This window comes from Panthera uncia, chromosome F2 (genome assembly GCF_023721935.1).
Source record: "Panthera uncia isolate 11264 chromosome F2, Puncia_PCG_1.0, whole genome shotgun sequence".
NCBI lineage: Eukaryota > Metazoa > Chordata > Mammalia > Carnivora > Felidae > Panthera > Panthera uncia.
In genome coordinates, this window is record NC_064812.1 from 12,848,933 (window position 1) to 12,873,379 (window position 24,447).

General features: G+C 49.5%; 1 long non-coding RNA gene across 6 annotated transcripts in view; it reads right to left on the reverse strand.

The window, feature by feature from the left end:
• Positions 1-24,447, reverse strand: part of LOC125924408 (uncharacterized) — a 203,112-nt gene that overhangs the window by 14,474 nt on the left and 164,191 nt on the right. For 5 of the 6 annotated variants that reach the window (XR_007458401.1, XR_007458400.1, XR_007458398.1 and 2 more), the window contains one exon: positions 5,473-5,639. This is a non-coding gene — a long non-coding RNA (uncharacterized LOC125924408). Of the gene's footprint in view, positions 1-5,150; positions 5,404-5,472; positions 5,640-24,447 lie in introns of those variants that run through there. The other variant, XR_007458403.1, reaches the window with a different exon arrangement.

Genomic DNA, 24,447 nt, shown 5'->3' on the forward strand with positions numbered 1-24,447 from the left:
GTCTATTAATTTAAATATCTGTATCTATATTGCTAGGCAGATAGATAAAGTTTAACAACTTTCATATCTTTTGATCCAAGGATTCCACTTCTGAGATTCTCTTGAGATACAGGACATACTAGAAGGAAAACTTCATTTACAGAAGGGAAAAGAGTAAGCAGCCTGAAGTTGCTCCCCAGCACCCACATGGATAAAAGCAAATTAAAAAACGGTAGTTGAAAGTGTTCGGAAGTAACACAGACAATGCTTGCAGAAAAATGCCCATGGGGAAAAAAGTAAGAGCTTCCTAAGATAACTGTGGGAAAAACTTTGTATAAAACAACACAAATGGCTTCCAGCACCTTGATAATGCAATTGTTCTCACGCTATCTGGGGCCATGAGATTATGGATAGCTTTTTTCCTTCTTTTTCCAATTTCTTCTAATATTTTAAACATGTACATTTATTTAAATATATTTAAAGGTCTATGAATCGTTTAGCAAGGGGAGAAATGACAAGAGCTGGTCGGTGTTCTTAGTACTTGGATAAATTGTAAGTCATTTGGGTAACTCACTGAAAGTCACATTGCTACACAGCTGGGGTTGCAGACATTCATCCAAAGCACTTGCCATCTGAAGCTGGGGCTTAGTCAAAAAGATACTATTTAGAGACAGTATAGTCACCCTGGGATGCCGAGCACACAAAGATATGTGGGAAACAGAAATTCAGATGCCGAGCATACAAAGATATATGGGAAGCAGAAATTCAGAGACCAAGAGAGAAGGTTAAGAATCTTACTCACTCACTCACTCACCCACACAGCAAGCCTTTATTTACTAACTGTTTACTAGAAGCCAGGCACGGGGTCGGGAGGAGGCACTTCTAAATAAAATCAAACCTCGGACCTTAAGAACTTCTGGTCCAGTCTCCCCAGAATCCCATATTTCCACACTAAATACCTTTAAATGGTGGAAAAGCCCACTAACTGTATAAAAACCAGCATAAACTGGGACTCAGCATGTGGTTCCCCTAAGCTGTCTCAACACACTGCCTCTCCGGAGGGCAGGAACCAGCCCTACAACCTGCAAGATAACTACCTCCCCATGCTTCTTCACTTACGCTTTTACTTTTAATGTTTATTTATTTATTTTGAGGGAGAAAGAGAGAGAGAGAGTGAGTGAGAGAGAGGGGGGGGGAGAGAGAGAGAGAGAGAGAGAGAGAGAGAGAGAGAGAGAGAGAAAGGATCCCAAACAGGCTCCACTCTGCCAGCGCATCGCCCGACATGGGGCTCGAACCCACGAACCGTGAGATCATGACCTGAGCCAAGATCAAGAGTCGGATGTTCGACCGTCTGAGCCACCCAGGCACCCCCCACTTAAGCTGACTTTTTAGGGTCAGGAAATTTACTTCTGATTGTACCTCCCACCCCAGCCCCACAACATCAAGCATTTCAGATCAAGTATCTGTGAATCATAGGTCAGGTTGAGTCATTCTTAAAATTTCCAGGCTGTGAATTAAAACTATATTGATCACTTGGCAGTGGATCAAACAGACAAGAGACAATGTGACTTGCTCTGCAGGTATCTGTAACAATGCAAAGCAGATTTGCAAGTATTGTATTGAAATGGAGGTGGGAGTGAGATGGGCTGACAACTTTGCAGGGAGTGAGGGCTGGTAAATGGATGGGGCCCTCAGTTCCTTTACCCTCTCTGGTTTCAGATAAGTATCACGCTGATGGTTGTCTCTCCATTCACCGCATTGCCTTTTTGTTTCATTTTGGTTAATGTGAACTACATTTATGGTAGGCTTTTGGCAACTGCCACAGATTCAGAGCCTATAAAATTGTTTTCCAGGGAAAAGGGAAGGGAGGGCTTGGGCACCTCCTACGGGGTCTCATTCCCTCTCTTAGATGGGGCAGGGCTCGGCGGCTGGGTGGCCCCGTCGGTTAAGCGTCCGACTTCGGCTTGGGTCATGATCTTGTGGGCTTGTGGGTTCAAACCCCGCCTCGGGCTCTATGCTGACAGCTCAGAGTCTAGAGCCTGCTTTGGATGCTGCGTCTCCCTCTCTCTCGGCCCCTCCCCCGCTCATGTTCTCTCTCTCCCTCTCACTCTCTCACTCAAAAATAAATAAACATTAAAAAAATTTTAAAAAAAGACGGAGCAGGGTAAGAAGGGGAGGCTGCTCAAGTTCCCTGCCCCAGAAGCTCTCGGGGGAAGAGTCCCCCAGACTGGTACCAGCCTACACACAAGGGACAATCAGAAACAGCAGCTCACAGAGGGTGGAAAACAGCAGGAAAGCTGACCCCCACAAAGACCTTGCGGGGCCACGGCACCCACACGGTTTTACACCCTCTTACCACGACCTTTCCCCTGCACTATCACACTGCCTCCAGGCCCATGTGTCATGCCAAAACAAGGGGCCAGAACCGTCACCCCGTGTGGGAAAGCCTGGCTGGGACCACCAGGGAAACCCACCTGTGTGTGAGTCAGACCCTCGTGTCCTGCGTCTCGAAGCAGGGGTACACGTCAACGCAAGCTTCAGGGCCCAGGCGGGAAACTCTACCTCTGAATCATGACCGCGCAGAACCTTCTCTGGGCCTCCCTTGGAACCCACTGAGGGTCTTTACTGGGAGCGAGGGCGGCTGCACAAGTCTCATGTGAAAAGGTGATCTGAGGGGTTTTGGTGGTCTTTTTGGTCAGTTCACAAGATGAACTAGGTGCAGGTGACGCAGCTCAGAAACGCCAGAGAAACACGAGCAAGTGTGGTTTTTAACTTTCTTTTTTGGTGGCTATTCAGCTAATTTGAAGTCATAGTATTAACAGATGGAAACCCAGAGAAGGTTAGTGACTTGTCTAAGAACTAGACAAGCCTGGAGGGAGAGCTCAGGGGCCCACAGTCTCCTTCCCCAACCCCATGCTGCCTTGCTTAGAACCGAAAGATCACACAAAGCAAAGGGGACAAGAGTATCCATTTTAATTGGATCATAAAGTAATAGGAAAGAAGAGTAAGATCCAAAGGCAGGACATTATGGACTTTGTGACTTCTACTCAGCTAAAAGCTCTGGGCTAAATCTCTATTTAAAATTTTGTAAATCTATTTCAATGAAAATATAACAAAGTATATTTAATCACTTGAAACTTCAAACGTATTTTAAAGTATTAAATTTTTTTTTTAATGTTTATTTATTTATGAGAGACAGAGCATGAGCAGGAGAGGGGCAGAGAGAGAGGGAGACACAGAGTCCAAAGCAGGCTCCAGGCTCTGAGCCCGACACGGGGCTCAAACTCACAAACCATGAGATCATGACCTGAGCTGAAGCCGGATGCTTAACTGACTGAGCCACCCAGGAGCCCCTCCAATGTATTTTAAAATTGCCTCTTCCCCATCTTGACACACAGTGAAGAGTAAGCTAATATGTTCTACATAGGAATCCTGGGGCAGTGTGTGTGTAAGCCCTATAAATCACAGTCTAATAGCTGAGAAAGGCTCACTGAGCCCATTGTGCAGATGAGAAAAAACAGGTCCAAGGAGAGGCAATGACCTGCCCAAGGAAATTCAGTGGGCCACCATCACAGCCAACACTGTATCTCACATCACTCGCTACAGAGACCTGTGCAACTCCCCATACCCCGTGCACTTCCCTAGCTTCTGCAGGCAAGGGAATTCAGGTCCCTCTGGCAATCCTTAGCATTTCACATGATTTCCGTCTACTGGTCTGGCATAATCTGCAAAGCAGCTGGCTGATTTTCATGAAATGTGTTGTAGCTACCAAAAGATATAGCAGTGGACACAGTTAGTTTCTCAACATGTACATAAGGGATCCCAAACTGTAGCGCTCATGAAAGCAGATGACGAATTTATTTATTTGGGGCTCCTGGGTGGCTCAGTCGGTTAGGCGTCTGACTTTGGTTCAGGTCATGATCTCGCGGTTTTTGAGTTTGAGCCCCGCATCGGGCTCTGTGCTGATAACTCAGAGCCTGGAGCCTGCTTCGGATTCTGTGTCTCCCTCTCTCTCTGCCCCTCCCCTACTCACGTCTGTCTCTCTCTCTCTCTTAAAAATAAATAAAACATTTCAAAAAGGGAAAAAAAAGAATTTATTTATTTGATCCAAATAAAAGGTATATCCATACGATGTAATAAAACTGGGTGGCAGTTACAAAGAATAAGGCAGCTGCCATGGATAGCACTCTTGGGTATATTGATGAGTGGGAAAAGGCAAGTGACTGGTTTATCAAGGGCTACAAAAATAGTTATGTGTGTGCACATGCACATAAATACATTAGAAATGTCTACAAGCATGTGCCCCCAAGAAACAACCCAAGTGGAGTTGATAAAGAAACAAGGATAGGGACCCAGTGATTAAAAAGAACTTTAGTTTTATTTGAAAAGCTTTTTTTTTTTCAAGGTGATAACATTCATTTACTCTTTGTGTAATAAATGACTGATTTTTTACAAAAAGAGAAAAATAGGGCTTTACTCATGTACCTCCATACCCAACCTGCTACTTGAGCACCTCCCACTCCCGGGTGAGAGGAAAGATTGTCTGCTTGGTTCATGTCATGAGGCAGGTGACATGTGCTGTGGGGACAGAAGGAAACAGTACAGGGATTTCTGTGTTCCAGGGGAGATTCAGAGGCTGAAACACAGTCCTCGGCAAAATTCTGTCAAGGCCTGCCATCTTGAACACAGTGATGATGACAATGGTTTCCAAATGGGCAAAACTTTGGCAATTTCAAAGGAATTTCAATCGTTTTTGACTTTAGTTAGAGTTCACAACGGAATATGTGACAGCACAAAAGATAGTCTGCGGTTCCCAAAATTTCACCCCACAGAGGGAGATGGTTTCGGTGCTTTTTAAAGGCACCGACTCTTTGGCTGTTTTTATCGGTACATATGGCTTACTCTGCTAGGCTAGAAATGGCCTCCTCCGCCAAAATTGCTGTTTTGATTTGGATTTCCAAAAATAACTCACGAAAAGCCTATCGTATGAGGAAGATGGTCACACCCAACTCTGGGGAGGAAAAGGAAAAGCATTTGATTTGAATCACTTAAGAGCGGAAACTGAGAGCATGTATCTCCTTGTAGCAACTACTACATAATTATCCATCCTAATGGAATCCTTTCAAAACCAAGGTGGTTCAACAAGAAGTTTAATGGAAAATACAATTTCAGGACCAACTACTCTGTCAAAGCCACGTTAAATGAAGACAGCTCAGCAGTGACCAAATCCTGCTCACGTATCACGTGTTACGGGTGAGGGGTGAGAGGGGGTGGGTGTTCTCCTACATGGGGGAAACGTGGCAATGTGCTAGGCTCCTCGTCCAGTTCAATGTGTCCTCTAGTCACTGGGCACAGGGATTCAATTCTCTCTGGGTCAGTGTTACTGCTGGGCCTCTCCCCTCTGTCAAGTGTTTTCTGGTCTTCCTAAGAGAAGAAGCCAGGGTTAAAAATGCCAGAGATAAAGACAGAGAGAGAAGAGAAGAAGACCCTTACCATCCAACCTGTTCATGAGCGCAAAGACAGGTCCCATTCCAGACACAGGCTCGTGGAGGACAGCAGTGATGGAAAATGGTCTTCACCACTTGGGACGCTCCTCTGTGTCACTTAGCTGTGTGACCTCTGCTGAGTTACTTAACATCCCTGAGTAGCAGTTCTCTCACCTGAAAAAAAAAATCACATATATATATATATATATATATATACATATATATATATATATATATGACATATATATATCAGATATATATCATATATATATATATACATACACACACAGACACCTGGGTGGCTCAGTCAGTTGAGCGTTTGACTTCGACTCAGGTCATGATCTCACAGTTTGCGAATTCGAGCCCTGCATCGGGCTCACTGCTGTCAGCACAAAGCCCATTTCGGATCCTCTGCCCCCTTCTCTCTGCCCCTCCCCGCTCGTGCTTTCTCTCTCAAAGATAAATAAAACTATGGCATATGTGTGTGGGTCAGCCGTACCAGCAGCACTTGGAGCTCACCATTAGTGCAGTAGAGCTCCGCCCCACACAGATTAACTTGAAAGAGAATCTGCATTTAACAAGGGTTCCTGGAGATTTGCGTGGGGCTCCAATCTGAGAGACAATGGCTTTGGCCATTCTGCACCAGGTGCCCGAGTCAACAGAACATGATGTAACAGCTGCCCTTGGGGGAGAAGCAGAGTCCCCAGAGGGCCACCTCTGGTGGGCGCATTTCTGAAGACCATCCCAGATTGCCGTCCAGTCTTCCTGCTTCCTGCTTGCAGAGAGGGGAATCAAGGCAGAGCTGGGAGCCCCCTGAAACTGAAGGATTCTCCACCAACAGGGCCAGACCACCCTGGGGTCCACAGCCATGTCACCACAGATGTCCCCCTATCATCAAATGTGTCCAGAAGAGGCCCTGAGTGCAGAGAGGACAACGTCAGCAGCTAACAGTAAGTGGCAAATGAGAACGGCGGCTGAGAAACTCAGAAGAAATGGGTTGGACGACAGACCATCTTCTCTTCCCTGATTCCGGCCTAAATCAAGGTGCTTTTGTGCTGTAAGACACAACCACCTCATACAGTAGGAAAAGAAATGTTAGACACACACAGGGGCTTTGCTGTCTATGCACAGACCATCTCTAGCATCGCAGACGAGACCCTTTTGATATTGACTCCCTCCCGGAAGGGAAACCTGGAGGCCGGGGAGCTGGAGATTGAGGGAGGAAGAGGAGGAAGAAGAAAAGGAAGGAGGGAAAAAGAGGGAGGGACATTGAAATTAAAAAAGTAAAAATAAAGTTCAAAGATAGTTGAGTCTCTTGTTATGCAGAGTGACGTTTAAAAGTCCTCCTAGAGGATATTCTGGCCATGAAACCATGTTTTTTACCTAAAACCACACTGCTGAGCTTATGATCCTTTGTTTAGACCTCACACCCACCACACCTATGTCTGAAAATGCTCACATGGAGAAATCCGGCAAGGATGTGTCCCGGGGCGGCAGAGAGCGACCTTGTTTATTTGCTCCCAAACCAACAGACACTAGAACTAACCCAGCCTCTCAAAATCCCAGTGGCTCCTGACTCCAGTCCATTTGGCTTAGTTAGGCAAGGAAGAATCTCTTCCAGAAGATTCTAAAGCCTGGGTTTCCAGAGACTTCCCATGACTAAATGGAATTGGGGGACACAACGCTTATACTTTGGGTGAGTGTGCGTATGTGGGAACTGAGGGAAGAGACGAAACAGGCATGCATTCTGGAATGCGCAGCACTGACTATGCTCAGTTTATAAAGCACTTCCTAAATCCTTGCGGGGAAGAAATATAATAGAAACCTGATTTAACGGGGGCAGACCGAGGCCCAGTAAGGTTTCATGGTAGAACCAGGAGCTAAATGTCCTAGTCTCCCCAGACACCTTCCAGCAATGACCCCCACATCTACCACCTGCTGGAGGCCTTACACTCTATCTTTATGGTTGGTTTCTTTTCTTTTCTTTTCTTTTCCTTCCTTCCTTCCTTCCTTCCTTCCTTCCTTCCTTTCCTCCCTCCCTCCCTCCCTCCCTCCTTCCTCTTTTTTTTTTTTTTTTTTGAGTCCGTTTCTTTACAAAAAATATCACTGGGTCCTCAGCTGAAAATTTATTCTACTGATAAGGAGAGTAATGGCAGTGTTCCCTCAGGCTATGGAGCTACGACTGATGATGTATAGTTGGATGGATAGAAGGCCAGCGTTGGAGTCAGAATCTCTTAGGTCAAATTGTATCTTTGCTACTCATAGCCATCTGACATTTGGGAAGCTGATCTCTCTGAGCCTCTGGTCTCTTCATTTTTAGAAACGGCAACAGCCACAGCTAATAATATTTATCAAATGGGAACTGTGTGTGTACTCTTAAGCCAGTGTTATTCTAAGTAAGCGCTTTGTATTTCTTAACTCCTTAGCATACTGTTATTATGCCCTGTGTACACATGAGAAAGCTGAGGCACAGAAAGGTAAAGTAACTTGCTCAAGGCCACACAGCTAAGCGATGGCAGCACTGGGATTCTCCAGGTGGTCTCCAGGCTGGAGCCTGGGCTTTAACCATAACAGAAATGTTCCCACAGGGCCAGCAGGCGGGCTATGTGAGATCAAAGGAATAAAATGCTTACCGGGCCATCCGACACAGAGCAAGCACTCAATAAATTATAACTATTAGGTACCATTTAGAAATTAATTTCTTTGGTTAGTCAGACACACCAGGGTTACTATAGTACGAACGTGTCTAATGAGAAGCTGCTGCCTATGGTGGCACTAGTCCCTGACAGGTGTTCTTTTGCACCTGCCTTCGGCTGGCACTCTGGGCAGGCGATTTTGGTGCTCTGCCCTGGAATCTCCATATTGGCCTCTCACAGGGGGAGCCCACAACAGGAACCCAACTTGGGGCAGCTAGGATGGGCACAGGTCTGACGTCCGCCCGGCAAGAAGGATGCTAGACCCTGGAATGAGTTGGACGGACTGAATCCCCAAGGCGATGGCCTCGTGCTGGTTGACTCACTGCTTTAGAAATTCTCTGTAGTTGGCTAATTGCACAGAGTCAGGGGGAAGAACTCCTTGCCTAGAAGAGGCAGCACGAGTCAAAAAGTGGGCAAAATTAACGATCTGGTGTGGACGAAGAGCCAACCGGTGGCTGAATAAGCAGCCAGCCACCGCTCTCTTCCTCCTTATTCAGCTCTTCCCCGTTCTGTTCGGGTATTTGGAAGAGGCACGCGGTGGCCACGGCAACCCTACTGTCTCTGTCAGGGACTGGTGTAGGGAGGACCCCTGGCCCCATCTGGCCAACCAGGGGAAGTCTCCTGGGGACTTCCGGGGAAATTCTGCTCCCTAATAGAAGATAAGAGAGTTGCGGAAAGGACTTCCTTTTCCGATTGGGCATTCTTCCTGCTGGAAATTCTGGTGTGCTAAGGTGAAGTCTGTGGCAGAAAAGAGCATCTCAAGAGATGCTAATCCAATGTCCTGACACGCTGGGGCGGTCAGACGCATGCTTATGGATGCATCTGACAACACCAGGTGCTGGGGAGGCCGGGGGAGACAGAACCCCCTGAGCATTGCACTGGTGGATGTGTAAACTGGTACAGTCATTCTGGAAAACAATCTGGCAGTACTTGTGAAATTAAATATGAGTATGCCCGATGACTCATCCATCCCAGCCCTGGGTCTGTACCAAAGAAACTCTCCCACACTCCCCATGGGCACAGGTGCGAGGTGTCACTGCAGACTTGGTTGGGCTGCCCTAGTGTCCATCTGCAGGGACAAGAGAAGTGAACAGGGCAGGATCTGCAGCGACGGAAGGGCAGACGCAGCCCTCTTATGAGCTAAGTGTAAACCGTGCACCAAGACTGGATCTCAAAAAGAGAGTATTGAGTGAAAAAAAGACAAGAAGGAGATCCGTAAGAGAACCCCATGCGTCTAAGTTAAAAGACACCCAATCACAGCCCTACAGTAAGTCCACATGTGCGGCATACGGCAAATACTGGAGTGGGTGCCTATGAGGAGTGAAGGGAACAGAGCGGGAAAGAACGCAACAAGGAGGAGAGGGGTCTTTCAGAGGTCAGAGGTAATGTGCCTTGAATGGAGGAAGCTTTCATAACAATTCAAAAGAAAAAAGTGCCACTGGATTTGGAGTCATTCCCATGACTGATTCCTACTGGCTGTGGGCCCCTCGGCAGGTAACTTACAGCCTCAGTTTCCTCACTGCGAAAGCAGATGTGAAGAACTGCCCTATGGAGAAGTGGGTGCAGAGCCTGAATCTGGAATGTAGTGACAGGATGGCAACTAAGGACTCAGCTTTCTTGTCTGTAAAATGGGGATTACTACATTACCCATCCGGTACCATTATGATGGGGTTTAAATGAGATGTGACACGGGCAGGACAAAAAGCACAACGACACTGTTTGGCACATTTGGGAGGCAGGGAGCATGTCCTTCCGGGGGCTCGGGCTCGTACCAGGCGCTGTGCCGGGGGCTCGGCAGCACACCCCACCCTCACTGGGTGCAGCACCCAGGGGCATGAGACCTAAAAGCAGCCCCCGCCCCTCGCCACAAGGTGCCCATGATGTCCTGGGCACCATCCTGAGAGACAGGGCACTTCAGGCTGCCTTTACGTGCCCCCGTCTTGGGCACCTGGGGCCCTACAAATCCACTTGTAGATTTCTTTTTTCTTTTCTTTTGTGCCACAGATCAATTTTTAACTGGCTAAGGCAGGTTACCGGAAAGAGAAGAGACGAGAAGAAGAAACTGTCATAACTCCCCTACTCTGCCACCAGGTAGGCAAATCTTCATTTTTTTCCGACAAAGTGCTACTTTCTTTCTATAACTTTCCGCCATCCAGGAAGGACGCGGCGCCGTATGTGACTGTCACACCACAGATTGCCACTGCTCTCCAACACCTCTTCTCCATCCCTCAGATGCCTAGGGAAGACTCAGTGGCGCTGAAGTACCACGTACTGGGTGGCAATGGGTGCCATCTTGTTCCCAGTTTTGCTCCTACAAGTGCCCTGGCTTTGAAACACGCCTTCCTGCAAACCAGCACCCTCCCTCCTGGAGCCTGTCTTTGAAACACGTTCCCCAAATAGGGACGCAGGTCAAAGCGATGCTTTGGTAGCTCCTGACAAATCGTTTTTCCAAAAGACCAATCTATGCGGCCACACGCAATGGACGCATGTGCCGGGCCGCCCACAAATTCTCAGAACAAACGCCCAAACCCGTTACTCTCACGTCTGGCAGCCTGCAGGGAGCGGGAGGCCACAGTCACACTCTGAGTCTCGGGGAAGGTGGACTTTTCCCCGAGGCCACTGATGCTCTAACCTTCCATCTCTGTCCATGAGCGCTCACAACTTTAGAAAGAGGTTTTCTGCACATAACGCGGTCTCCTTCACACAGGCCAGCCTGAGGAGTGGGCAAAGGGACAGTGGGAGAGTTGCGGGCGGGAGGTCGGCCTAAGGCCTCCAGGAAAGAAGGGAAAACAGAGGAATAACAAATGGGAATGTTTGCACGAAAACGTGCCATTAAAAACTCCTAGTCTGCGGTGCTGTTGGTCGCCCCTGGAAAAGTCTCCAGCGCCCCGGGCTTCATGCGGGCTGGGGCCTCCACAGAGCACCCCTCTGCTCTGGCTAATTCCTGGTGCGGTTCTTCCAGATTAGCCAAAACCCGATTTCACCCGGGAAGCACACCTCCTAAAGCGGATGGGCTCATCCTGCCCAGACCTCCTGGATTCTCTCATTCCAGAGTTGAGCCCAGCAATGGCCTGAGCAACGGACTGCTTCAGTAGCTACGTTTGGACTCAAAGTATCACGCGGACATACGCCCAGACTGTGCTAGCCGTGAACGGAAAGTCCAGCCTGGGAGGGGGAGAGGCAGGCTGCAGGCCCGTAAAAGCGAGACAGAGGTCCTAAGTGACTTCGCTTGGGTTTTCCCCTTCCACTCCCTAGCCCCGCACCGCCGATCCAACCGATTCTTTGATAACTTATTTCTCAAATGCCTGTTATCACCTAGTCACTAAGGTGAGGAATTGCAACACCAAGGCCATTCCTTGACGGGAGGACTGACTTAGGGAGGTGAGACTCTAACATGAGGAATGTTAGATACCATGAGGAATGAAGTCAAAGATAACAAAACAAGACAGTCAAAGATTGATCGCTTGCGAGCACTGAGTGGTCTGCGATCGGGGGGCAGGTCGCTGTGGGCTGGGAAGGAAGTCCTCTGAGAGCCTGATGACCAGAGCCTGGTGGGGGGAGGGTGTGGGCAGGAGAGGAGGCCTGTGATCCAGGCCGGGAGCCGGGAAGGTGGGCAGCACGCTCAGGCGCCAACGAGGAGCTCCTTGAGGTTAGAACAGAAAGAAAACATCTGGAAATCCGGGGAGGCTGCGTCGGGGCCTGAATAGTGAGACGCTGGAAGTCAGGGAGAAGAGCCTGCGCTGGGAAAGAGAAAGTGAAGATGCCGTGAAGCGGGACAGCTGCTGGGAGAAGCTGATGAGGAGATGAGTCGGGGGACAGCCCTCAGGATGGCCTGGGGAAAGAGCCCGGTTAGCAGAGAGGCACGCGGTGCCAGAGCATCCAGGTCCCGCCTGCCAGCACGGCAGACATCACCCATCCATCAGAGCACACTTCCCTCAAGAGCCCAGATGGGACCTCAGAGTGTGTGGCCGCTTGGGGCTCCAGGAAGACCCCACCCATCGATGCAGGGTGGGATTCAATCTCTGCCTTGCAGGTTGTATCAATCAGGAGCAGCAATATTACGCTGCACTAACATGTACCTCACGGTTCAGTGGCTGAAAACAGCAGAAGTTGGGGCACCTGGGGAGCTCGGTCGGCTAAGCGTCCGACTTTGGCTCAGGTCACGATCTCGCAGTTCGTGGGTTCTAGCCCCGCGTCGGGCTCTGTGCTGACAGCTCAGAGCCTGGAGCCTGCCTCGGATTCTGTGTCTCCTTTTCTCTCTGCCCCTCACACTCTGCCTGTCTCTGTCTCTTAAAAATGAATAAGCATTTTTAAAAAATGGAAAATACTTAAGAACATTTATTGAGTGCTATACATCCTAAAATATTACCATTTCTTTTGGCCCTTTGATCAGCCCTGTGGGGTAGTAGGTATCCTTATTCCCATTTTACCAATGAGCAATTTAGGGCTCAAAGGGGGTTGAGGGCTCCAGACAGGAAGGAGTGGGCCTGACTCCACTGCACATGCTGTCCTCCAACATCACGACGACATCTTTGCGACAGGAGAGGAAGGTAGCTGTTCCAGAGGCCCGAAGGCACAAAGGCTAAGCGCTAGGGTTCTAGAGGCGAGCTGCCTGGGTGTGTATTCTGGCTCCACGTTCCTGTGCCTCAGTTTCCTCATCCTTGAACCATCATGATACTAACAGTGCCCCCAACCTCACGTCAGTGCCGTGACAACTAAGGGACAAAATGCACGCATAGTCCTTGCGGTGGTTCTAGCACCGAATCCGTGGCCGATAAATGCAGTTATGATAGTAATATGGCCATCTTACCCCAAGGATGCTGGAGCCCAGACGGGCCACAGGCCCCTCAGCCCAAACACCATCTACCTCTCAATAGGACACTCGGTCTCCTGGGTTAGGTGGCCCGCTGAGTCTGTGTGTGTGCCGGGACAAAAGGCCACACAGCACCGGAGTTAAGGGCCACCCTGCCACAGTCAGACGCCCCAACCGACTGAGCCACCCAGGCGCCCCTTGAAACTAATATATAGTGCCTTTCTGGTCAAACGGGCCTATCTGAGAAGCTTGGTGAAAATGCCATTTCCCAGGCCCCACCCCAGAACCACTGGGTTAGAAAACCTGGTGGGGGAAGACCAGAGATCTGCATTTTAGCAAGTTTCCCAGGTGGTCATTTGCAAACTGAAGTTCGAAAACCACTGCCATAAAAAGAAGCTGAGAAAAGGGGCTGGGGCAGGCATCCTGGAGCCAGAAGGAGGGTTGCAAAGGTGACCAAAGAAGTGGTGGGGTGGGGGGAACAGAGGACCGCACATGGCTCCTGTTTTGCATGAGAGCAAATCACTTCTGCCCACGTGTGCCCTGCGTGCTCCACCAGCGTAGACATAATTTGCAAAACCCTAACTCACCCTCTGCCAAACCCTTCCCCCAGTCCTGGAAAAACGATACTCGCACTCAACCTGGGACTGCCTTCTCCATCCTGATCTGCAGGAAGAGAACGTTTCCAACATACTGGACACACTGCTTGAAGACTCCTATCACCACTGCCAGGAATCGCATTGCAGGAAGGAACATAAGTAGTGCGGTCACCCGGAGGTTTGCTGCAATTAGCTCTCCCTTTGATTTGTGACAGATCCTAGCTCCTGCAGCGAGCTGTCCTCACTCATCCGCAGGGAAGGAGGTTTCGTTTAATGTCATGCCACACACACAAAAGTGTTGCTGATGTGCATGCGCACACACACAAACGCACCACGCATTGTGTGCAGGTATATTTAAGCTTCTGCAATGATTTGAGAAATACAGCCCAACCATCAGGAGTCACCTGGACCATAATGCTGAGTGCTAGTTTCCAAGGTACCAGGAAGGTACCAAGCTAAAAGGGGGCTGGAAAAGGAGCGGACTGATACTTAAGGCCAAGTCCTGTGCTGGGGGTTTCTCATGTATGTTTCCCATCAATCGATCAGGGAGCATATTATCAGCTCCATTCTTCTGATGAGAAAACGAAGACACAGAAAGAACCTGCCCAAGATCCTCTACGATCGAACCCTCACCTGGCTAACCTGAAGATCACGTTCAATACTTACTCAGTGCTGCCTTTAAGTTCATAAGCTGTAAGCTTGGTGGGGAGGGAGGGGAGAGTTTCTTCCAGAGAGGGGAGCCTATGGAAACTGACCTCTCCAACCAGTGAGAGAGAAGAAATAACTTCTTAACAAACAACTGAACTCACAAGCAATCAACAGTCATTGAGAAGAATGAATCACAGATAAGCAACAGAAAAAAGCAAATCACATTATAATCACATCCTTCCCAAAATAATGGCTGTTACATTTCTAGGCTTTTTCTAGCCAAATACGTATTTTTTCTAACCTACAAATAAAATGATACAATTTTTGCAATTTTATAAAAAATTTTACACTGATTTTATGTGAGTAATTAATGATGTTTGTCCGATCCTGATCTTCTGTGAATTTATGTCAATCCATAAATTTCTCTGCAGAGTCTAAGGGGAAAGATGAAACCATTTGCTTCTTTTTGTTTGTTTGTTTGTTTCCTGTTATGGTCTGTTCAACAGCCACTAGTACATTTAAGGAAGGGTTATAGAGGGTTCTATGTATACCGGCAGTGTGTTTTCGTGAATGATGCGGACTTGAAAAACATCCACCCCCACCAAAATTTGAGGTGGGTTTCCTCCTCTCCATAGATGCAAATGGAGGCTAGGTTTTGCAGCAACTGATAAAATGACCCTCCCCCCGCCCCTCCCCCACTGCAGGGACCAGCCCTCCAAGTGCCCCCCAGGACTCCCTTCCAGCCTTCCCCTAGTTAGGAGAGTGAAAAATAACCTCCTTTCCTCCCTTTTGGTGTTAACGAGGCTCCCTATTGAGACATAGTTAATCACATCAATTAAAAGCCTTTCACATTTGGCCTTGCCTGCCAGGCACAGGCCCTCTGTCCAGGGGAAGGTGGGTAAGATAAGTCATGTCCAGAGATAACTTATATTCTTTCCTTTCTCCCCCTCCACCTAGGCTTTTTTCATTTGTATGTTTGTTTGTTTTTTAATTCAAGCTTAATTAGCACACAGTGAAATGTCTTTAATGAACACTCTGATGAATTCTGACAAATGCATATACCAAAAACACTAAACCTCCAAGACATAAAACATTTCCCTCACCCAAAAGTTTTCCTGAGCCTTTTTTTTTTTAATGTTTATTTATTTATTTGAGAGAGAGAGAGAGAGAGAGAGAGAGAGAGAGAGAGAGAATCCCAAGCAGACTCCACACTGCCAGTGCACAGCCCAATGCAGGGCTCGATCTCATGAACCTTAAGATCATGACCTGAGCCGAGATCAAGAGTTGGGATGCTTTACCGACTGAGCCACCCTGGCGCCCTTCTCTGTGCCTTTTCTAATTGTCTCTGCCCTCCTCCCAGAGGAAACCACTGTACTAATTTCTAGCACTATTCATTAATTTCGTGTGCTCTGAAAGTTACAGAAAGTGGAATCCTGTGATTTTTAAAGACAGGCATCAATGACGAGCAAGAATGCACAGTTCCTAGCAGGAATGAAAACCGGTGTAGGCCCTTTGAAGAACAGTCTGGAAGTTCCTCGAAAGGTTACATACAGAGTTACCACATGACCCAGCAATTCCACTCCTGGGAATATAGACACAAGGAAACGCAAACACACATCCACTCAAAACCCTGCACATGAACCTTCAGAGAAGCAGTCATCATTCATAATGGCCCCAAACCGGAAACAACCCAATATCTATCCACTGATGACAGAACAAATGAAATGCTGTTCATGCACACAATGGAATGTCACTAAGGCACAGAAGAGAATGAAGTACAGACACATACTGAAAGTGGATGAACCTTGAAAACATCACACTAAGTGAGAGAAGCCAGTCACAGAAGACCACATATTGTATGATTCCATTTGTGTGACACGTCCGGAATAGGCAAATCCATAGCAACAGAAATACTAGGCTGCTCGGGACTTGGGGGTGCAGGGGAAGGCAGGTAGGGAGGTGAGAGCGAAATGGGGACACGTCTTCTTTCTGAGGCGGTGAAAATGTTCCAAGATTGTATGATATCTAAATTGTATGCTATGTGAATGATATCTCAGCAAAACCGTTGCAAGAAACCAAACATTCAGAATCAACCAAAGTGGAGCCATGGAAAAGACAGCAGTTTTCCCGCGGGGGGATTTTAACAGAAGAAGCGTTTGACACTGTAGCCCAAGAACCTGGTGCCACCTGGGGAGCGTAACAACGGCCCAGGAAGGTCTCCTTCCCGTGAGAATGTCCATGGCTTTCCTGATTTTCCCAGGGGTCCCTGCCCTACCTCCAGAGTCTAAACTCTGAAGAATCCAAGACCTATTGACCAGATCCATTCATTCATTCCAACATTTATGAAGTCTGTGTTTAGTAGAAAGCACTGTGAAAGTAGAAAGTGACTGCATTTTTAGGGGCATATTGAATACCTCTGTATGTTTGGTCCTGTGTTTAGCAGGTGACAGTAGGAGACTGGGAAAGGCGGGGTGGGGCGTGGTGGGTGGTGAAGAGCCCGTTATGAGAAAAAGGTCAAAACAAAACTCTGAGGTCCAATGGAAGTGGTTCCCACTCCTGACCTCCTGCCTTCACCTCTCCCTCCCCCATGTCCCTCACCTTCAAAGACCAATAACCTGCCCTATGGTGGAAACATTAAAAGCCCCAGCTCTGGGAACCAAACCCCCACTCTACCACCTACAAGCTGGGTGTGACTGCAAGCAATTTTTTTCTTAAATGTTTATTTATTTATTTTGAGAGAGAGAGAGAGAGAGACACGGGGAGAGGCAGAGAGAAAGAGGGACAGAGAGAATCCTAAGCAGGCTCCGTGCAAACAGCGCAGAGCCTGACGCGGGGCTTGATCCCACGAACCGTGAGATCATGGCATGAGCCGAGATCAAAAGTCGAACGCTTAACTGACGGAGCCACTCGGGCACCTGGCTTCAGGCAGTTTCTTAACCTCACTTCCCCACGTGTGCAGTGAAGATGTTGGCAGTTAACAGCCTGCCCTATGCGGGATTAGATGGGCTCATATGAGACTCAGCAAACTAAAGGGCCGCCGGATAGTGAGTACTTTGGGGGCACTGTGGGCCATGCCGTATCTCTGTGCTGGCTACTCATCTTCACCATCAGACGTCAAAGCCACCGGAGACAATACGTAAAAGGGAGAACATGCTGTGCTCCGATACAACGTTACTTAAGGACAATGAAATCCGATCTCATGTAATTTTCACGTGTCAGAAAATAGGATACTTCCTTTGATTATTTTTCTCAACCGTTTAGAACTGGAAGAGCCAACCTCAGCTCATGGGCTATACAAAAATGGATGGTGGGCCAGATGGGGCCCGTGCTGCAGTCTGCCACCTCCAGAGGTAAAGCACTTAGAACAGTGCCTGGCTCAGGGGCACCTGGTGGCTCAGTCGGTTAAAACAGTGCCTGGCACACAGGAAGCACTCACCACCCACGAACCACACCCCAAGCAACAAGAAGCTGGGCGTTGGCCGCCTGTCACACCTGTGCTGTGCCCTCTAGGTACTGTATCTCACGGAAGTCTCACCTTGACCGTGTGAGGCAGGTAACACGAGAAGTCAGGTAAGAAAGCAAAGCCTTAAGTGAGCAAAGGGGCAAATCCAGGTGTTTCGGTCATGAGCTCTTGCTTCTGACCGTTAGAAAACACCGCGCTGGCCGCCAGGGCATGCCAGGGAGCCAGACCCACTCAGGTTCGGCTCCAAACACCACAAATCATGATTGAATTAACTGGGGACGTTTGTTACAGAAAGCGAGGGCCGGAAGGGGGACAACAACATCAGCCCGCGGTGAGGAAGGTCCTCTGATGCAGGGACACGCAGGCTGGGAACAGTAACCGCGCGTCTGGTGTTACGCCAAGTGTCAGAGAGAAGAGGCCGGAAAAGGCACATCCACCCTGCTTCCCTGCGGCGGTGGGCTCAGAGACGTGGCGGTGTCCCGGAGGGAGAAGCCGGGCCAAGCCTCCCGAAGGGCACGCAGGGGCCTAAATGGCCTCTTGCACTTTACGGGAATACATCCTCATAAAATAGGAAAATCTAGTCGCGAAGATTTAACTACGAGGGTATTCACGGAAGCACCGCTTGTCACGGGACAAGAGCGGAATTTGTAAGTGCCCCAGACACCCAAGAAGAATTGGAGGGCCCCTGCCACCGCTGTCTGAACAACGGCGAGGCTGCGTGTCCCAGCAGTCGGATGGAGCGAAGGAGCAGGAGTGTGCGTGCAGACAGGGAAGGATATTCATCACGTACTTAGTAACACCGCTACGGGCAAACACACACGTGCGCTACGGTGCTGTTACAAGTACGTGCATATGCATATGCATATACACCCGCCCTGCTAATTAGTCACCTCTGAATGATAACAGCAGCCTTTTTAGCTTCTTCCTTTTGCGTGTGAGGATTTGGAGATGTTTCTGGAATAGATATGCGGTGCTTTGTAAGAAGAAACAAAGTCCAGCCGGGGCCCCGGCAGGAGTTCGGTGCTCCCCGAGCGGCTCGTCGGTAACGGGGACGTGCGACGCGTCCCTTCATCCAGCGCCTCCTTAGGGAGTGTCTGCCACGGGCCAGAGACTGGGATACACGCTGAAGATTGGGGGCAGATGAGGCAGACGGTGTCGTGGGGAGGCCGGTCAGGTAAACACATCGGTGCACTCACGGCTCAGATGTCCCGCAGTATTTGCAGAGGGACCACCAGATCATGGGAGGGAGGAGAGGTCTTTTCCCATAACCTGAATGCGGCCTCAATTTGCTTCGTGGCCTCTCAGCTAACGACCTACTGGACAGAGGAAGGTCCTGGTAGCCGTGAGCAGGCTGGTGTTCAGGCTGATCGCACTCGAAGACTCTGGCCTTTATCTTTCTCGTCGGGGAGGCCGACATCCTGTCCGGGCAGCTGTGTGGATCAGTGGAGGTTCGGGAAGCCTTCTGTGGTGGCAAAGCCCTGCACACACAGTGGGGCACCGTTTAATGCCAAGATCTGAACTCCTTTCTACAAGGGCTGGACAACCTGGAATTTAAGTCATGATGGATGCCAAAGTGCGGGGAAGAAAACATGTTTACAAACTGAAAGTCTCAACAGAGGAGGGCAGTGAGTAGCAGCGGGATTCCCCGTCACCGCACCCTGGCCGGGCTCACGTCATATGTGCCTTCCAACTCGGCCAGCTCCTGACTTTCTGGGACATGTTTGTAAACCCAAGGACAGTCGGCACATTTTAAATTGGGGGAAACAAATTTTCTCTGCAAGATTTTGTGCACATACAAAGAGAAGTATTTAGGACCTACGGCCTTGAAAAGAAATCCTTCATATCTCACCTCCAGTATGGTGAAGAGTAAAAAAAGGCTTTCCAGTTAGGTGGACAAGGGTTTAAATGCTGGTGCCTTTGGTAAATTGCTGATTATCTCTTAGCTTCAGGATAATAATATCTTCCCTGCAGGGTAATAATTAGAGCGATATATGTGCATAGCATAGATGATCAATAAATGATAGCTGGGTTTCTTCCCCCCTAGTGGGAAGGCTCAGGGAACAAAGTGGTGGGGTCACCCTGCCCAGAAGCTGTACCCTAGGGGAAATCAGCTCATTATGAAAGGAAGGGAGAGAGGCCCAGGTGGTCGGGCCACCCAGAGCTAAGCCTGACCTCAGCTCAGCCTGCAAAAGGTGAGCCAAGGATACTAGGTCTTTCTCAGTGATGTGGGCAAGTGAAATAAAACTGAAGGTCCAAATACGAAACGAGGCCTGTGAGTGGACCCCTCTGAGATCCTGACTGGGGGAGGAGAAGATGTGGGTGTTTTGGGGGGGACGAAAAAGGAAAGGGACTTCATCAGAGATCGAAGGTGGCACCAGTGAAGGCAGCTAGGAAAGCAGCCATGGACAGAAGCAGCACAGTGTGGTCCCTGTGCAGATCCCCCCACAGCAACTAGTTGAGCAGGCCTGGGACGGGGCCGAGGACTGTCCGCATTCTACCAGGACCCACTGACACTGCCACTTCTCAAGGCCCGGCCCAGGGAACTGCTCCTGCAGTGAAGGTGCCAGCTGTTGGCCTGGGGAGGGCTCACTCAGTCCCAATTGCAGCTGGGGACCAACTCCCAGGTCCAATTTTAGTATTTTCAAAAAAAAAAAAAAAAAAAAAGCACGACCTGTGTCCAGGGCCAAGGCAAGCTGCAAACATACAAACAGGGAAACAGCTTTAGAAGCAGTGTCCTCAATTTCAACCACACACGTGCATGTGCATACATTCGTATGTATACGCACATGTGTGCACACAAATACAGACATACTTGGCTGTGCACACATATACATGCACATTCACATACACACACATGCATATCTGTATACGTACACCTGCCTATACACATGTGGGCGTATCCTCACGCAAGCTCTGCCTCAGTACTAATATTATCCCCATTTTCCTGATGGGGAAACAATAAGAAACTAGCCTAAGGCCACACAGCTAGTCTGTGGCAGAGGCTGGATCTGAAACAAGACAGTCTGGGTCCAGAGTCCCTGCTGGTACTCACTAGATTAGGACAGATAACCCAAGAGGTTAAACGGTAGAGGCTGAGAGTCATAAACTCTAAAAGCAACTTAGGCCCTGGGGTTGGCTGCGTCTGGTGAGGCTTGCCAAGAATTCCTCCCGTTTCTGTACACGCATGTTGTTTTTCCCCTCCAAAGTGAGAGTCCGTTTCTCCTGCCCCTGAATCTGGGCTGACCTGTGACCGCTTGACCAGCAGAATGTGATGGAAGCGATGTCGTCTCAGTTCTGAGCCTTGCCCTAGGGAGGCCGGGCAGGTTTTACACCAGGCACTTGGGGGGGTCCAGCCGCCACACTGGAAAAGAAGGTCCGGCTGGACTATGATGACAAGGTCTCAGAGTAAGCGAGAGGCCTCAGCCGCTGCCCCAGTCATCCCGGCTGAGGCCCCACGTAAAGCCTTCTGGCCACGCGGCCTCGCAGGGCTCCCCCCGTGAACGCAGCCACACTGACTCCAAGTGGAACAGAAGAACCACCCTGCAGGGCTCAAGCACCCCACAAGACCGCGAAAAATAAACAGTCCTGGTGTTAAACCCCTAAGTTCTGGGGTCATTTGTCAGACAGCCAGTAGACTGATTCGTGCACCTACGTGGCTTTTGCAGACAGTATACATCTCACGATAAACAGCGTTATTTGCTGAGCACTGTTTGCCGGGCCGCACGTGAAGTGCTTTATAGTTACTGTCCTGTTTAGTCTTTATTGCCACCCACGTGGCAGATATTAATATTATTTCCATTTTACCCACAAAGACAGTGAGGCCCAATGAAGTCAATTAATAATTTTCTCCACGAAGTGGCAGTTCCTGGATGTGGCCCTAAATCTGGCTTGTTTTAACTGCACAGACTACTCCGATTTCTCCAGAGAAAAGAACCAGGGGCCTGTGTGTGTATGCATATTTATACGTAGACACCATGGCCTACCCAAGTCGTCACATGAAAGTAACCATCACGCTGCATTTCCCGCACCGCATGCCCCTTAGCCCTGCAAACCTGGACCCACATTCCTGGCCCCCAGTCATGATTTACCATCATGGGTCATGCAATTAGCAATATGAACAAGACCTGTAGCCAGAGCCTGTCACGTGAAACCGTGGGATGCCTAAAGTACGTGGTGAGAGGCTACTGACCATGTTGAAGCCACCGAGGGATTAGCTTAGGGCAGAAGGTCAACTGGCAGGGTTGAAACAGATCGGGGCGCTTCAGGCAACAGGTGTCGGGAACAAAGATGGCGACACGGGATGCTGAAGGAAAAGGAGGGCAGAAACTGAGGTTGGTTCCAGGACCTGGTTTTACTCCCCAGCAGCTGTGTGACCTTGGATCATACGTCACCTCTCTGGGCCTCATGTCCCCAAGCAAGTTTGGTGATGTCCAAAGAACCGTCAAGTTCTTCCCATGATTCTCTGTAGCTTCATCTCCAGCAAAGATCATTACACAGCATCTCCTTTCAACTGTGGGGAAAGCCCTGTGAACTCCACTTGGCCACCGTGAAGAAACTGTAGGACGGAACGCGTCACTTGCTTTCTGGTGGTGACACAGTAAGTCACTGATGGAACCTCCAAATCCCAAGAACCCGCGAACCTGGGCTCCTCTCCTACTGGTTAGTACCACACTGTTCCCACTCTATTCTCACACACTGAATTCTAGCTCCCCTTCTGTGGGAACTCACACCCAACCAACACCTCTGAACACGTCCTGCAGCCAGCTGCAGCCCCTCCATTAACACAGAAGTCTGGCGAGAGGTTATCATTGTCAATGGGTTTTGTTTCCTCTACCTCCTTAGAGTTGGTATCAGGCAGGCCAGGAAGTTTCTTTTTCCCTGCAGTCCATTTATGTGGGAAGAGGAGAAGGACCTGTCAAGTGCAAGGAAAGAATCAGCTGGGCACGTGGAGATATGGGCTGGCCCCTGCCTGGCCTCCCCCAGCCCTCCTGGTCACTCCACCAGTCCCGTGCTGGGGGGCTATGCTGACTGACAGGGAGGACCACGGGGGACTTGCCATGATCATTAATCAGGAGCATTATCAGCATCCTGAAGAACCTCTGGTCTGCTCCAAAGCCAGTTAGGAAACTGACCTTGTCCCCTTCCTGTCTCATAAGCTTCCAGTCCATCCAGGACCAAGAGATGGAATATTTCCCCATGTCCAGCACAACAAAGCCCATCTGAGAAGCCCACGCAGACGTCAGATGGGACCACCTCTCATCTCATCTCATGAATGGGAATGCTAAGACTGGAAGTCATGCCACTGGGTACAAAGTACCCGGTGCACATGAAGCCCCACTCTAAGTGCCCAGTGTGCTGTGGTCTGCAGAGTAACGGCCACCTGCGGATGCCCACACCCCAATCCCCGAATCCTGTGACTAGTTAGGTTGCGTGGCAAAGGCAGATTTAAGTGGCAGAGGAGAAGAAAGTTAACGTGCTGACGTTAAAAGCGAAAGATTATCCTTTGTGATTTCTGTGGGTCCGATATAATCAGAAGCATCCAAAATGGGAAGAGTCAGTCAGAGGAAAAGGTGACCATGGAAGGAAGGCATGGAGAGGCGTTATGTCGCTGGCTTTGCAGACAGAGGAAGGGGCCGCTAGCCGAGGAATGCAAGGGGCTTCTAGAGGCTGGGGATGACAAGAAAACACTTCTCCCCTAGAGCCACCAGAAGGAACCAGCCCTGTGTTCCTTGATTTTAGCATAGTGAGACCCACGTTGGACCTCTAACCTAGGGAATTGTAAGATAATACAGCTTTCGGACACCGAGTGGGTGGCAATTTGTCACAGCAGCAATAGAAATCTAATAGATGAATGGACCCACTCAGTTAAAGTTCCTACAATAAACTCTACGAGGCGATGTAGCAGTCCACTATGGCTCCAAGGATGCTGTGTAACAAAACATCCCAGCCCAAGGCAAACAACAACAAGCGTCTGTTTCTCACTCGCATGCCTGCCAGTCAGCTCGGGCTCCGGCTGGTACCGGGGGGGCTTGTCTGAGCTCAGCTCCACTCGAGGCGTGAGTTTAGGATCCGCTCCACGTCTCTCATCCTCTGTGGATTGGAGGCCATCAGAGGCCTGCTGCCACGATGAAACGTACGTGAGAAAGGAAGCCCAACCTTGTCCAATTTCCATCTTCCGCTCCAGTCATGCTGCCAACACTCCACGGGCCAAAACAAGTCGCGAGGCCAAGATGGAAGCCGTGGCGGGGAGGAGTGCGTTTGCCCACCTGGAGGTTATGGCAAAGGTGTACTCGTGTTAATTTGATTATGGGGGAGTCAAGGACTGGAGCCCATAGTTCAGTCCACCACAGGTGGACGCTATGTCAGCATTCCATTTTGCAGATGAGGAAACCAAGGCACAGAGTTCTTACGAAACTCATCCAGGATCACCCTCCTAGTAAATAATGGAGCAAGGATCAGAATCCAGCCTGGCTTCAGGAGGCTGGTCAAGGTACATCTACTAAGTGGAGAAGCTAGGGCCCCACGGCTCTGCATGTCACAGTTTCTGGGGCAGAAGGAGCGGCATCCAGGGGCTGCAGTGATCTCCAGAAGTAAGAGGAAGGCACTAGGAGGGGTCACCAGTGAAAACTGCAGCCAGGCCCTGCTGTCAGGTCCAGGCCTGGGGCCAGAGCACCTTCCAGAGATGAGAAGCATCCAGGCTGAGTCAGATGCCTATGGCGGGTGGTTGCAGGACCAAATGTCCTTCTCCCCCTGCTGGGGGGGGGGG